This window comes from Babylonia areolata, chromosome 18 (genome assembly GCF_041734735.1).
Source record: "Babylonia areolata isolate BAREFJ2019XMU chromosome 18, ASM4173473v1, whole genome shotgun sequence".
Taxonomy (NCBI): domain Eukaryota; kingdom Metazoa; phylum Mollusca; class Gastropoda; order Neogastropoda; family Buccinidae; genus Babylonia; species Babylonia areolata.
Window position 1 is genome coordinate 15,606,585 of NC_134893.1, and position 12,710 is coordinate 15,619,294.

Consider the following 12,710-nt stretch of genomic DNA (forward strand, 5'->3'; position numbering starts at 1 on the left):
TATTTCTTACATTCTAGGACTTAGCTGATTCATTTTTTTTTATCATCAAATGGGCCATTATATCATGAGATCATGTCATAATCACCTGTTTCATACATATTGTGCACATTGTGTCACGCGCCCAAGAAAAATGTAGGGGGGGTTGTCTGTTTGTAAGTGTTTTATCTATTATTTGTTCACTTATACATGATTCAGTCAGTCAGTCATCTACATTTTAAAAATATCGTTTTGTTTTGAAACCTCCTTGGCTGATAGTAAAATTAAAATGTTATAATCATATCACCCGGAAGAAAACAAATGGCACTACAGCAACACACAAAATAACCAATGAATTAACCAAAAGAAGATGATTATAGCGCAGCATTACATAGGGTAACCTACAAATTTAACAAAACATAAACATAACACTGCTGTACTTTGGTAGCCAACTAATTTTTAAAAAATTCCATGGCCCACATAGCAGTTTGTCGGTTTGCCTACATATCACCAGAAGATGATCATGACGAGCAGCGGTTTACAGAGTAAACTACAAACTAAGCCAGTTACAGCATTGACAGTGTAGCATTTCACAGGGTAACCCAAAAATCAACCAGAAAAAAAATGAATGACAGCACAGCTATGTAGTAATAATAATAATAATGGTATTTATATAGCGCTCGATCTTGTGCAGAGACAAATCTAAGCTCTTTCACACCAGTCGTTCACACACATGAATAACTCTAAAACTGAAGACAAGGAAGAGGTTGGGAAAGGAGGCTATCTTGTGAAGAGGTGGGTTTTGGCCAGACTTGAAAGAGCTGAGTGTGGAGACCTGACGAAGCGAAAGAGGAAGTTCATTCCAAATAAAAGGTCCAGACACAAACATACTGTCCATGCAAAAATTTATCAGTCAGACATGTCAGTCATGCTACTGTCAACTGCGGCGCATCAGTGCCGTCCGGAAATATCTGTCCACTGACGCAACACCTAGACTTGTCGTTTCTCTCATTCTCTCTCGCCTTGACTGCTGTAACTCTCTATTGTCTGGTTTGCATGCTTCATCCATTCAGTCCCTTCAGCGCATACAAAACTCTGCTGCCCGACTCGTCCTCAGAAAGAAAAGATCTGAGCACATCACTCCTCTTTTGCAACATCTACACTGGCTCCCTGTCTCACACCGAATAAAGTACAAGATCAGCACTCTATGTTATAGATGTATTCACAAAACTGCCCCTTCCTATCTCTGCGGCTGCCTTCATCTCTACACTCCATCTCGCTCACTACGATCGGCTTCGGATCCACTCTATTTAGGCATACCAGATTCAAACACTCGACTGTTGGCCGCCGTTCTTTCTCTGTCTCTGGACCTTGCAATTGGAATGAATTTCCTCTTTCGCTTCGTCAAGTCTCCACACTCAGCTCTTTCAAGTCTGGCCTTAAAACCCACCTCTTCCCAAAATAAACATAGAACTTATGTTTATTACTCTTGTTTAATCAAGTAATCCGCGTGTGTGGGGTGCGGGGGGGGGGGGGGGGGGGGGGGTGCGGGTGTGTGCTGATTATCTGGTTGCGGTTTTCCGCAGTTTATCTTTATTCTTATCTGTCTATTATAATCAATGTGCAGTATAGTAGGCTATGTTTATAATTATATTCAAACAATGTTTCTTAATTCTTTCTGTTTTTACTTTAAGAATACTAGTTATTACCTGTAGTGTGTGGATGTATGTATGAAACGGTGTATGTGATATTTTTACATTTGTATCTTCATAATATTCGTAAAAGCTGTTGTTTGACTTTTACAGTTATGGTCCCCATGTTGTTTACTTGTCTATGTTGTGATAATGCACCTGACCAAATTTCTCCAGTTGGAGATAATAAAGTTATTCTTATCTTATCTTATCTTATCTTATCTTATCTTATCTCTCTTGCCTGCCTCTTCCTTGTCTTTAGTTTCTACAGTTTTAGAGTTATGCATGCGTGTGAATGACTGGTGCGAAAGCGCTTTGATTTGTCTCTGCACAAGATTCAGTGCTATATAAATACCATTATTATTATTTATTATTATTAAAATAATAATGATAATATGACAGTGCAGCAGTATTCATGACAAAAAATGATAGCCAAATGCTTACAGTTTACATCCAAAGCACGTAATTATTCACAGTGCCATTCAGGGGTTAATACATAATAATGTTGGAAGTAATACTTCATCAATGGTCTCTGATCTCTGTTGACAGTGATGTAATGCAAAACGATGTTGTTCAAAATAGTTCATTGAGCTTAACACCATAGAAAATTTTCTTTGATGCAAAAATCTGTGTTGACACTGAGGGAATCTCTATTATTATTGTGACTTGTGCTGCTGTTCCCCCCTTAAGGAATGCAGGCAAACACACGCACGTGCGCACATATTCACACACATGCACACGCACATGCACAAAAGCTGAGCTGCTTTGAAGTTGTGCATGCCAAATATAGTTTATTCTTCTAAATTTCTTTTTTTCCTCTTCTATAAGGCCGATTCCTCTGGTGACAATAAATCTAATCTCATGTTGAGCTTGTTGATGCTATTTTGTCATTGATTGCATCGTAATCATGTGTATTGTTGAACAGTTAAAGATTATATAAACCAGATATCGTGACAAACAAACAAAAAGTAAAATGACAATACACGCAGTAGTCATGACAAAAAGTAATAGCCTACTGCTCACAGTTTTATTTTGTATTTTGTATTTCTTTTTATCACAACAGATTTCTCTGTGTGAAATTCGGGCTGCTGTCCCCAGGGAGAGTGCGTCGCTATACTACAGCGCCACCCTTTTTTTTTTCTTTTTTTTTTTCCTGCGTGCAGTTTTATTTGTTTTTCCTATTGACGTGGATTTTTCTACAGAATTTTGCCAGGAACAACCCTTTTGTTGCCGTGGGTTCTTTTATGTGCGCTAAGTGCATGCTGCACACAGGACCTCGGTTTATCGTCTCATCCGAATGACTAGCGTCCAGACCACCACTCAAGGTCTAGTGGAGGGGGAGAAAATATCGGCGGCTGAGCCGTGATTCGAACCAGCGCGCTCAGATTCTCTCGTTTCCTAGGCGGACGCGTTACCTCTAGGCCATCACTCCACATCCAGAGCGCATATTCACAGTCATTCACCTGTTGATACATGATAATGTTGGAAGAAATGCTTCATTTCTTTGATCTGTTGACACTGATGTAATGCAAAATGATGTTGTTCAAAATTGTTCCTTGAACTTAGGGCAAGACTTTGCTGTTCTCATAGGGAATCTCTGTTAGTATTGTAACATATTTGTGCTTCTTTTTCCCCCCTCAAGAAATACTTTGAATTATTTTTGCAATATTAGTAAAATGAACAAGTTTTAGAATGATTAAAGTACAATCCAGTCTTTTTCTTTTTCATCTTTCAGCATCAGTAACCAATATTTTATTCAGCCAAATTAAAATCTTGATGTGTTTTTACTTATTGGTATGATCGAATTTTTAACATTTATTAGTTTTTTTGAGGGGGTGGTTTTTTTCTAATGTACCTGCTGATTGGATAGACCTTTTGAATGAACACACATACATGCATGCACACACACACGCACACGCGTGCGCACACTCACACATACAAATTATTGGATAGACCTCTTGAATGAACACACATACATGCATGCGCACACGCACACGCACGCGTACTCTCTCTCTCACACACAAATGATTGGATAGACCTCTTGAATGAACACACCCACACGTACGTGTATATATATATATATATATATATATATATATATATATATATATATATATATATATATATATATAAACATACAAACAGGCATAAAGAGCATAAACGCACACATTTGCACACACACATACACACACACACTCACACATACACACACACACACACTCACACACACACATACACACACACACACAGGCACAAACAGCATAAACACACTCAGGTGCGCGCGCGCGCACACACACACACACTCACACACACACAAACATGTACATACACTTGAGCGCGCGCACACACACGCATGCACACACACACAAAGCGATCACACAACAAAGAAGCAGCGCGAACTAAGAGAAAACGTTATCATTTCATCTCCATTCATTTCACCTCATTCTTCACCAGATCAGGTCAGGTATGAATATATATATGTATTGATTCAGGTATGAATCGGCCTATATAGGTCAGCAGTGTGAGTTGAATAGTTTCTTCACTACAACTGGGCTACAATGCCGGCGCTGAACCACCAACCCGTACATTTGCAACAAGTCAAGCGTATATATAATTACGGGCATACGATTTCTGACTTGACGTATGTACGAAGACGTTGGTGGGCCCCCCTCCCCGACATGGAACGCCTGTTAACTTTGCCGTGTTGTGTTTTCGGTGGAGTGGGCGGATGATCGATCGTCTTTCTTATTGTGAGCTGCAATACAAGTGCCTCCTACAACTGTCAGCTTCAAATATCCTGTGATCCTTTCTCGCACTGTCGGAAGAGGCTGTCTCTGTTTTTTGTGTGTTGGTTTTATATACAGTGCTGGTTCCTCTCTTTTGGGGTTTTTTTGTTGTTGTTGTTGTTTGTTTTTTTTAATCTGTCTGCCTCTATCTCTCTGTAATGTGCTTGGGTCTGCGTGCACGATGTGTGTGTGTGTGTGTGCGCGCACGCGCGCGCGTGTGTATGTGTTTGTGTGTGTGTGTGTGTGTCAGTACACGTTCATAGTGCTACTTCCAAAGTAAAGTTATTTAGTTACATAAAATCTCTCTCTCTCTCTCACACACACATACACACACACGTACACGCTCTCATACGCACATGCATACACTACTGACGAAAACGTCCACTCTCAGAACCGATTACGTATGGCCAGTAAACACAGCCCACAAACGCAGCAAAGAAAAGGGAAACGATACAGTCAATTCCAACCATTAAAAGTCTGACAAAATGACAAGCCAAGTCAAGTCAAGTCATCTCAAGTCAACTATGTCTCACCCTTCCCTCAGAGGTCTTTCATTGATCGAGCAGGCCAACCTGTGTGGTTGTCAGTTCCTCCTGAAAGATATCATTATCATTTACGTCACTCAGTATTCACATGACACCCCTTCTTCCAACCACGAAGCCCCCCTAGTGTTGAATAAATCTTCTGTCAAACAAATAGATAACATTAAAAGAAGACGATAATGATGTATGGACCGATTGACTCAGTGGAAAGTAAAGCAGAGAAAATTGAAACTGATACTGCATCCAAAGGCTTTTACAGTCAGACTATATATCTTTGGTGGGGGGCCTTGAAAAAGCGTGGGCGTGTGTGTGTGTGTTTGTGTGTGTGTGTTTTGCTCGCCGGCGATGTGTGTGTGTGTGTGTGTGTGTGTACGTGCTCCTGCATGCGTGTGCATATCAGTGTGCAAAATAAAGACTGTGTAATATAAAGAGTGTGTATGATTCTCTGTGTGTGTGTGTGTGTGCATGTGTATGTGTCTCTGTGTGTGAATTGTGTAAGTACGCGTGCACATATATGTGGCTCAGAGTGTGTGTGCGCGCGCGCGACGTGTATATATACCGGCTGAAGACAGACAGAACGGAGACACAAAGAGAGTCCATTCACTCACTGCCTGAAGCACTGCACTGATGGTTTTGTTTTATGGCCCTTGTGCGTGCAGCCAGCTCTGTTTTTTTTTTTTCTGAACGTGGCACACAGTTATCTGATCACACCGAACCCAATAGTCGTGAATGGCAGTCCTATCTACCCCGCTAATGACTGCATGGCCTGTCCCACCAGCCACCAACAGACAGGATGAGATTCTATAGTCCAATGGTATCTCAGGCCTCTAAGTCTCTCCCGTCTGCCAATAGAGTGAAGTCAAGATCTATTCCAAAAAAGACCCCTTTGGGGGACATGAAAAAAACAACAACAAAAGGGACAAAAGGCAAACAATCCTTGGCGACAAAGCAAGGCAGGACACCCACATGCTCTCTCTCTCTCTCTCTCTCTCTTTCTCTCTCCATCACACACACACACACACACACACACACCTGGCAGAGCACTGACTAAGGTGAGGTCAGGGGTCGGGCAGGGAGGGATGAAGTCAGTGGGACAGGCAGGGGAGGTAAGCCTTGGACTGTGATGATCAGTGAAGCAAACAGCACACACACACACACACACACACACACACACACACACACCTCCCAGGCACACCTGACACTAATGTCGACAGGCAACAGCTGTTGTCGACTAATAGTTCAGTGAATAACCACTGTTGCTGTTGACTAATACTTCAGTTAATAACCACAAGTGTCGTGGTAGACGCTTGCTCTGGACCGTCCAGCTTGGCACAGTAAGATCACAACAGGAGCCCGTACAGCTGAAGCCAGGCGCTTCACCGAGGCGCAACGAAAGCGTGCTGTTCGCAAGGCCCGAGCAGCATCCACTGCCACGACAGCACCCACTCACTTATGTCCCACATGTGAGCGAGCCTTCAGGGCCTGGTTTGGCCTCATCAGTCACCTCCGGACCCACAGCCACCGATCTTCCATCTGATATTTGAAGCCACGGTCATCTTCGAATATGAAGGACGAACATCATCAACTCCCATTGCTGTTGACAAACACTTCAGTGATGTGATTTAACCCCTATTGTTGTTGACAAAATACTTCAGTGATCAACCTTTGTTCTTGTTGACAAACACTTCAGTGATTAGCCCACGTTCCGGTTGACAAATACTTCAGTGATCAACCTTTGTTCTTGTTGACAAACACTTCAGTAATTATCCTATGTTGCTGTTGATAAATATATCAGTGAATAACCCCTGTTGCTGTTGACGAATATTTCAGAGATTATCCAATGTTACTGTTGATAAATACTTCAGTGATTAGCCCACGTTCCGGTTGACAAATACTTCAGTGATTAACTCATGTTGCTGTTGACAAATACTTCAGTGAATAACTCCTGTTGCTGGTGACAAATACTTAGTGATTAACCCATGTTGCTGTTGAGAAATACTTCAGTGAATAACCGCTGTTACTGTTGACAAATACTTAAGTGATTAACCACTGTTGCTCTTGACGAATACTTCAGTGATTAACCCCCGTTGCCATTGAAAAATACCTCAGTGATTAACCCATGTTGCAGGAGGCCAGGTCATTTCGAAGCGCTCACAGGTTCGACAACTTATCGGGCTATTAGCCTACGTGGCATATAACAAATCTCTCTCTCTCTCTCTCTCTCTCTCTCTCTCTCTCTCTCTCTCTCTCTCTCTCTCTCTCTCTCTCTCTATATATATATATATATATATATATATATATATATATATATATATATATATATATATATATATACACGAGGGTCATTCAATAAATAAGGTGAATTTTTCGGTATAAGGACTTCTAATACAGATAGAAGCTTACTTCTTTTTTTTTTCAGCGTAGTCTCCCAGCACTGTCACACACTTTTCCCATCTGTGCACAAGCTTCCGTATTCCCTCAGCGTAAAAATCTTTGGACTAATGTCTCAGCCAGTCGCTCACAACACTTTTGACTTCATCGTCACTTTCAAACTTCGTGCCTCTCGTGAACGCTTTCAAGGGACCAAACAGGTGAAAGTCTGAAGGGGCAAGGTCTGGGCTGTAAGGGGGATGAGGGAGCAGTTCCCAGCCCAGCTCTGTTTGTGCTCTGGAGTAAGCATCTTTGGCACCCACCGGCAGCTGACCTTCGAGTAGCCAAGGTCATCATGGACAATTTTGTGTGCTGTCCCAACAGATAAGCTCAAAGTCCTTGCAATGTCATCCACTGTCGCCGTTCTGTCAGACTGAATGAGGTCATTGACTGATTCGATCACCTCAGGAGACCTCACTTCTGTAGGCCTTCCAGGCCTGTCTTCATCCTCAGCACTGCTCCGTCCTTCTTTAAACAATTTAGCCCACTTGTAGACATTTTTTCGGCTGAAACATGTGGCACCATACACAGTTGACATTCTCCTATGAATTTCAACTGGTTTGCACCCTTCAGCAACCAAAAACTTGATAACTGACCGCTGTTCAATCCTGGAGCATGCTTCTTGGTCGGCATCTTTGTTAATCGCCAAAACTCTCAAAGTTTTTTTTAATCTGCAAAACAAATTAATTCCATGTGAAAAAGAAGTAAAACACAAAAAAAAGAAAAAAAAGTAAGCTTCTATCTGTATTAGAAGTCCTTATACCGAAAAATTCACCTTATTTATTGAATGACCCTCGTGTGTGTGTGTGTATATATATATATATATATATATATATATATATATATATATTATAGATCTGTCGCATTACTGTTTCGTAGAAGCTAGACATCAGGAGTCGATCAGACACTGCTGTTTGCGACGGACATTGGGAACAGCTCCCCCCCCCCCCCCCTCACCTCCTCCCCACGCCCCCTCACCCTACCAAACGATCCGTCACACTCCCGTTAGCATGGCATCCTGCAGCTGGAGGAGAAGGTGTGGTCACTCAGGCGTGCTGGGGGACAAGGGAGTGGGGGTAGGGGGGAACTGGTGTGGAAGGGGGTGGGGGTGGGTGGATGGGGGCGATGGTGTGGAAGGGTGGGGTGGGCGGTGGAGGAGGGGCCCGACGAGGAGGGACAACAAGGGGACAGAGCGAAGGTGGTGCAGTCACGGTGGTGGTGGTGGTGGTGGTGGCGGGGGCGGGGGAAATATACATCCAGTACAAGGCAGTTTTCCAGTGTTTGTTTCAATCAGTCGGAACTCCTCAGTTAGGGGTGTGCAGGAGTCTACAGCTGTTTCCGGAACTGACTTGGTGTTTTGTTGCTGTGGGGCTTTCCCCCCTCTGACAGCAGAAGTTGTCGAACAGAACGTGACCTGATTTATAGTATGATAATATGGAAATCGTGATACAAACTGTGAAGGAAAGAGAAAGACACTTTACTTGGTCTTCAGATATCGGCCAGCAGATATACGTATGTTGTTCCTGACATGCCCCTCACCGACAGCTATAGAAATAGTATAATCACGAACTGCGCGTCATCCAAGCAGGGAAAACATCAGACTTTCTGAGCGAAAAAAAAAAAAAACAAAAAAAAAAAAAAAAAACAGCCACGGGTTACATTCTATTCTTCTTGAAGTGCAAAAAGTGAACGAACTTCAGCTGATAAAACGGTATATCACCAAGGATAAAAGAAAACTGTGCTTAACATTTTGAAAGTCTGGCAGAGATTCTGTTCCGTGGTCTTTTCTCCTCCCTACTCTTTTTGTTTGTTTGTGGAGAGAAAAAAAAAACAGAATATGTGTGCTTCATCTTTCACTTCAATTCGTTATAACTGTGCGGACCAAGTGATTTATCCTGCAAACGGATTTAGGTGTTCGTCTGTCTTGACAGGTTTTGTTTGTAGATGCTTGTGGTACAGTTTGACAGCACAAATCATAAACAACATAAACGTCGTGACCCCTTCAAGATGGTGTTGATGTCCCAAACTCCAGCCTGACGATGAAATCCACAGTTCTTCCCGGTGCCATCCCCACCCCTTTCCTCCCTCCGTCCTCGCTGACGTCATCAGAAATTAGAAGGAAGAGAAGTGAGCAGAGTGACGTGCCGAGAGAGAGTGAAGGCGGGGGAGAGGTCCAGCCCCCTGACAAGTACCTCAGGGTGGGGCCCACGGGGGACCCCGACCTGGGCTGTGGCGTGGTGTGCCCCTCCACCTTCCCCTACCTCCTCACCCTCCGCGGTCACGACATCCACAGGGACCTGCTCCTGTACCCCCTGAGGTCCCCCTCCCTCACTATCGGCAGCCACCCCCACCCCCTCACCACCACCTACATCCCCCTGCTGGCGGAGGACGTGCAGCAACTCCACTGCCGTCTGAACCTCAGGATCCTGCCCGCGGACCCCGCCTCACAGTCGTCGCCCGCCAAAGGTCAGCGTTACTGCTACTGCTTACGGGTGGAAGTCCTGCAGCGGGCGGTGGTGTTCGTGAACGGACTTCGCGTGGAGACCACGGCCACGGTCCACGCAGGTGACGTTCTGGCGGTGGGACACCAGTACCTCTTCCTGTACAAGGATCCCACACGGGGGCACGATATTCCTGACAGGCTGCCCTGGTACTCTGGCTGCTCTTACCTGTACGCCCAGGTGAACAAGGCCGGGGTCAGAGATGGGGTGGAGGACAGGCAGACAGCTGAGCAGCAGCAGCAGGAGCCGACGACTCACTTGGCGGAGGACAAGGACCATGAGTACTGTGAACTGGACTATCACGAGAAGAAAGACAGGTATGAAGCTCAATACTTTCAGAAAGCATGTCATCAATGTTCATCTATGTGCGCGGGAGGGGAGCAAGGGGGGATGGGGGGGGGGAGGCGGAGTAGGCAGGGGCGGAGGATGGGGGTAGGGACTGGGTCATAGAGGTAAAGATCTGCATTCGCCACGCCACTCTACTTATACCATGCATTACTTTTTGTCACACCTGATTTCTCTGTGCGAAATTCTGGTTGCTTTCCGTGGGGATAGCGCATTGCCACAGTACAATGCCACCCATATTATGTTTTCTTTTTCTTCCTTAAAAAAAATAAAAATAAAAAAATGGGGGGGGGGGGGGGGGGTAGGGGGGGGGGGGGGGGGGGGGAGAAGGGGTTTCTGTCATCAAGTATATTTGTTTTACTGACAAAATGGAGTCTTCTGCAGAATTCTGCCAGGGACAACCCTTTTCTTGCTTGCTGTAGGTTCTTTTACGTGCAGCCAAGTGCATGCTGCACAAGCAGGGACCTCGGGTTCCTCGTCTCATCCGTAAGACTGGCTTGTAGGCATACATGACGTGGGACTCGAACGCATAGACACTCAGTCACTTCCCTCGTCGGGCGCAATACCGCTTGGCCACCAGTCCAATATGCGTGCTACACCTTGTGTTTTTGGAGGTAGGATACTTGCAGATTTAAGCACGTGATCCTGCACCTTGTGCTTTTGGAGGTAGGATACCTGAAGATTTATGTACATGATGACTATTTGTGAAGGTTTTTAAATTAGCTGTATTCGTACTGTGTGTTCTCTCTGATGAAGGAACTTCGAGAAAGCAGAAAAGTTTTACTGTGACTTCAGTCTCCACCCGTTCTGTGTTCAGTAGAGGATGAGAGCAAGTGGCTGGTGGTGGATTGGTTGGTTGATCATTATTGTTTGATTCGTTCATTCCTTCATTCGTTTGTTTGTTAAATTGTTCTTTCTTGTTTCTTCTTTCTTTTTTTTATAGTTAAGTTATATAGATGCCATTTTCGTTGGTAGTTTGTTTTACCCAAGTTTCTTTTTTTTTCTTTTCATCAAAAAATGTTCATACTAAACTATGTAAAGAAAAAAAAACTGCAGTTTGTGTAGTTTGTCAGCTGCAAAAACAAAAACAAAATAAAAAAACAAACAAACAAAATGATGAATTAGGCGCGCGCGCGCGCAGACAGACACACACACACAACCGCACGCGCGCACGCACACACACACACACACACACACACACACACACACACAACCGCACACTCACACACACACACACACACACACACACACACACACACACACACACACACACACAGAGTGTAACACAGAACTGATGAGAGTTGACTAAAAACGTGATCCCCATCCCCACCCACGCAACCCGTACCCCCACACTGTCCTCCTGTCCCCCCCAACCCCTCCAGCCCTGGGGACGGAGAGCTGACGGTGCCTTACCCCCGGGACAGGGAAGAGGAGGTGCTGGAACACGTCACCACCCTCTCCCCCTCCCCCCACGCCCCTCTCACCACCACCCACCTGCTGCTGGGCTGCCATGGTTACGCCGCCAGACACTTCTCTGCAGAGCACCAGGCCGGCTTTTTCCGTCGTCTGCTGTCCGCCGTCAGGAACCGTGTCAGTGTGAGTTGGTGGCTTGGGGACCCTTACTTCGTGATGGTCATGGTGGTGGTGATGATGGTGGTGGTGGTGATGGTGGTGGTGGTGATGATGGTCGTGGTGATGATGATGGTTGTGGTGATGGTGATGGTTGTGGTGATGATGATGGTCGTGGTGGTGATGATGGTTGTGGTGGTGATGATGGTCGTGGTGATGATTATGGTCGTGGTGATGATGATGGTGGTGGTGATGATGATGGTCGTGGTGATGATGGTCGCGGAGATGGTGATGGTTGTGGTGATTATGGTTGTGGTGATGGTGATGGTCGTGGTGATGATGATGGTGGTGGTGATGGTGGTCGTGATGATGATGATGGTCGTGATGGTGATGGTTGTGATGATGATGGTTGTGATGGTGATGGTCGTGGTGATGATGATGGTTGTGATGGTGATGGTTGTGGTGATGATGATGGTCGTGGTGGTGATGATGGTTGTGGTGATGATTATGGTCGTGGTGATGATGATGGTCGTGGTGATGATGGTGGTGATGGTGATGGTTGTGGTGATGATGATGGTCGTGGTGATTATGGTCGCGGTGATGGTGGTCGTGATGATGGTCGTGATGATGGTGGTCGTGGTGGTGATGGTTGTGGTGATGATGGTTGTGGTGGTGATGATGGTCGTGATGGTGATGGTTGTGGTGATGATGGTTGTGGTGATGATAATGGTCGTGATGATGATGGTTGTGGTGATGATGCTCGTGATGATGATGGCGGTGGAGGTGGTGATGATAATGGTGGTGGTGATGATGATGATGATGGTGGTGATGATGATGATGGTGATCGTCATGATGATGAGGATGAGGTTG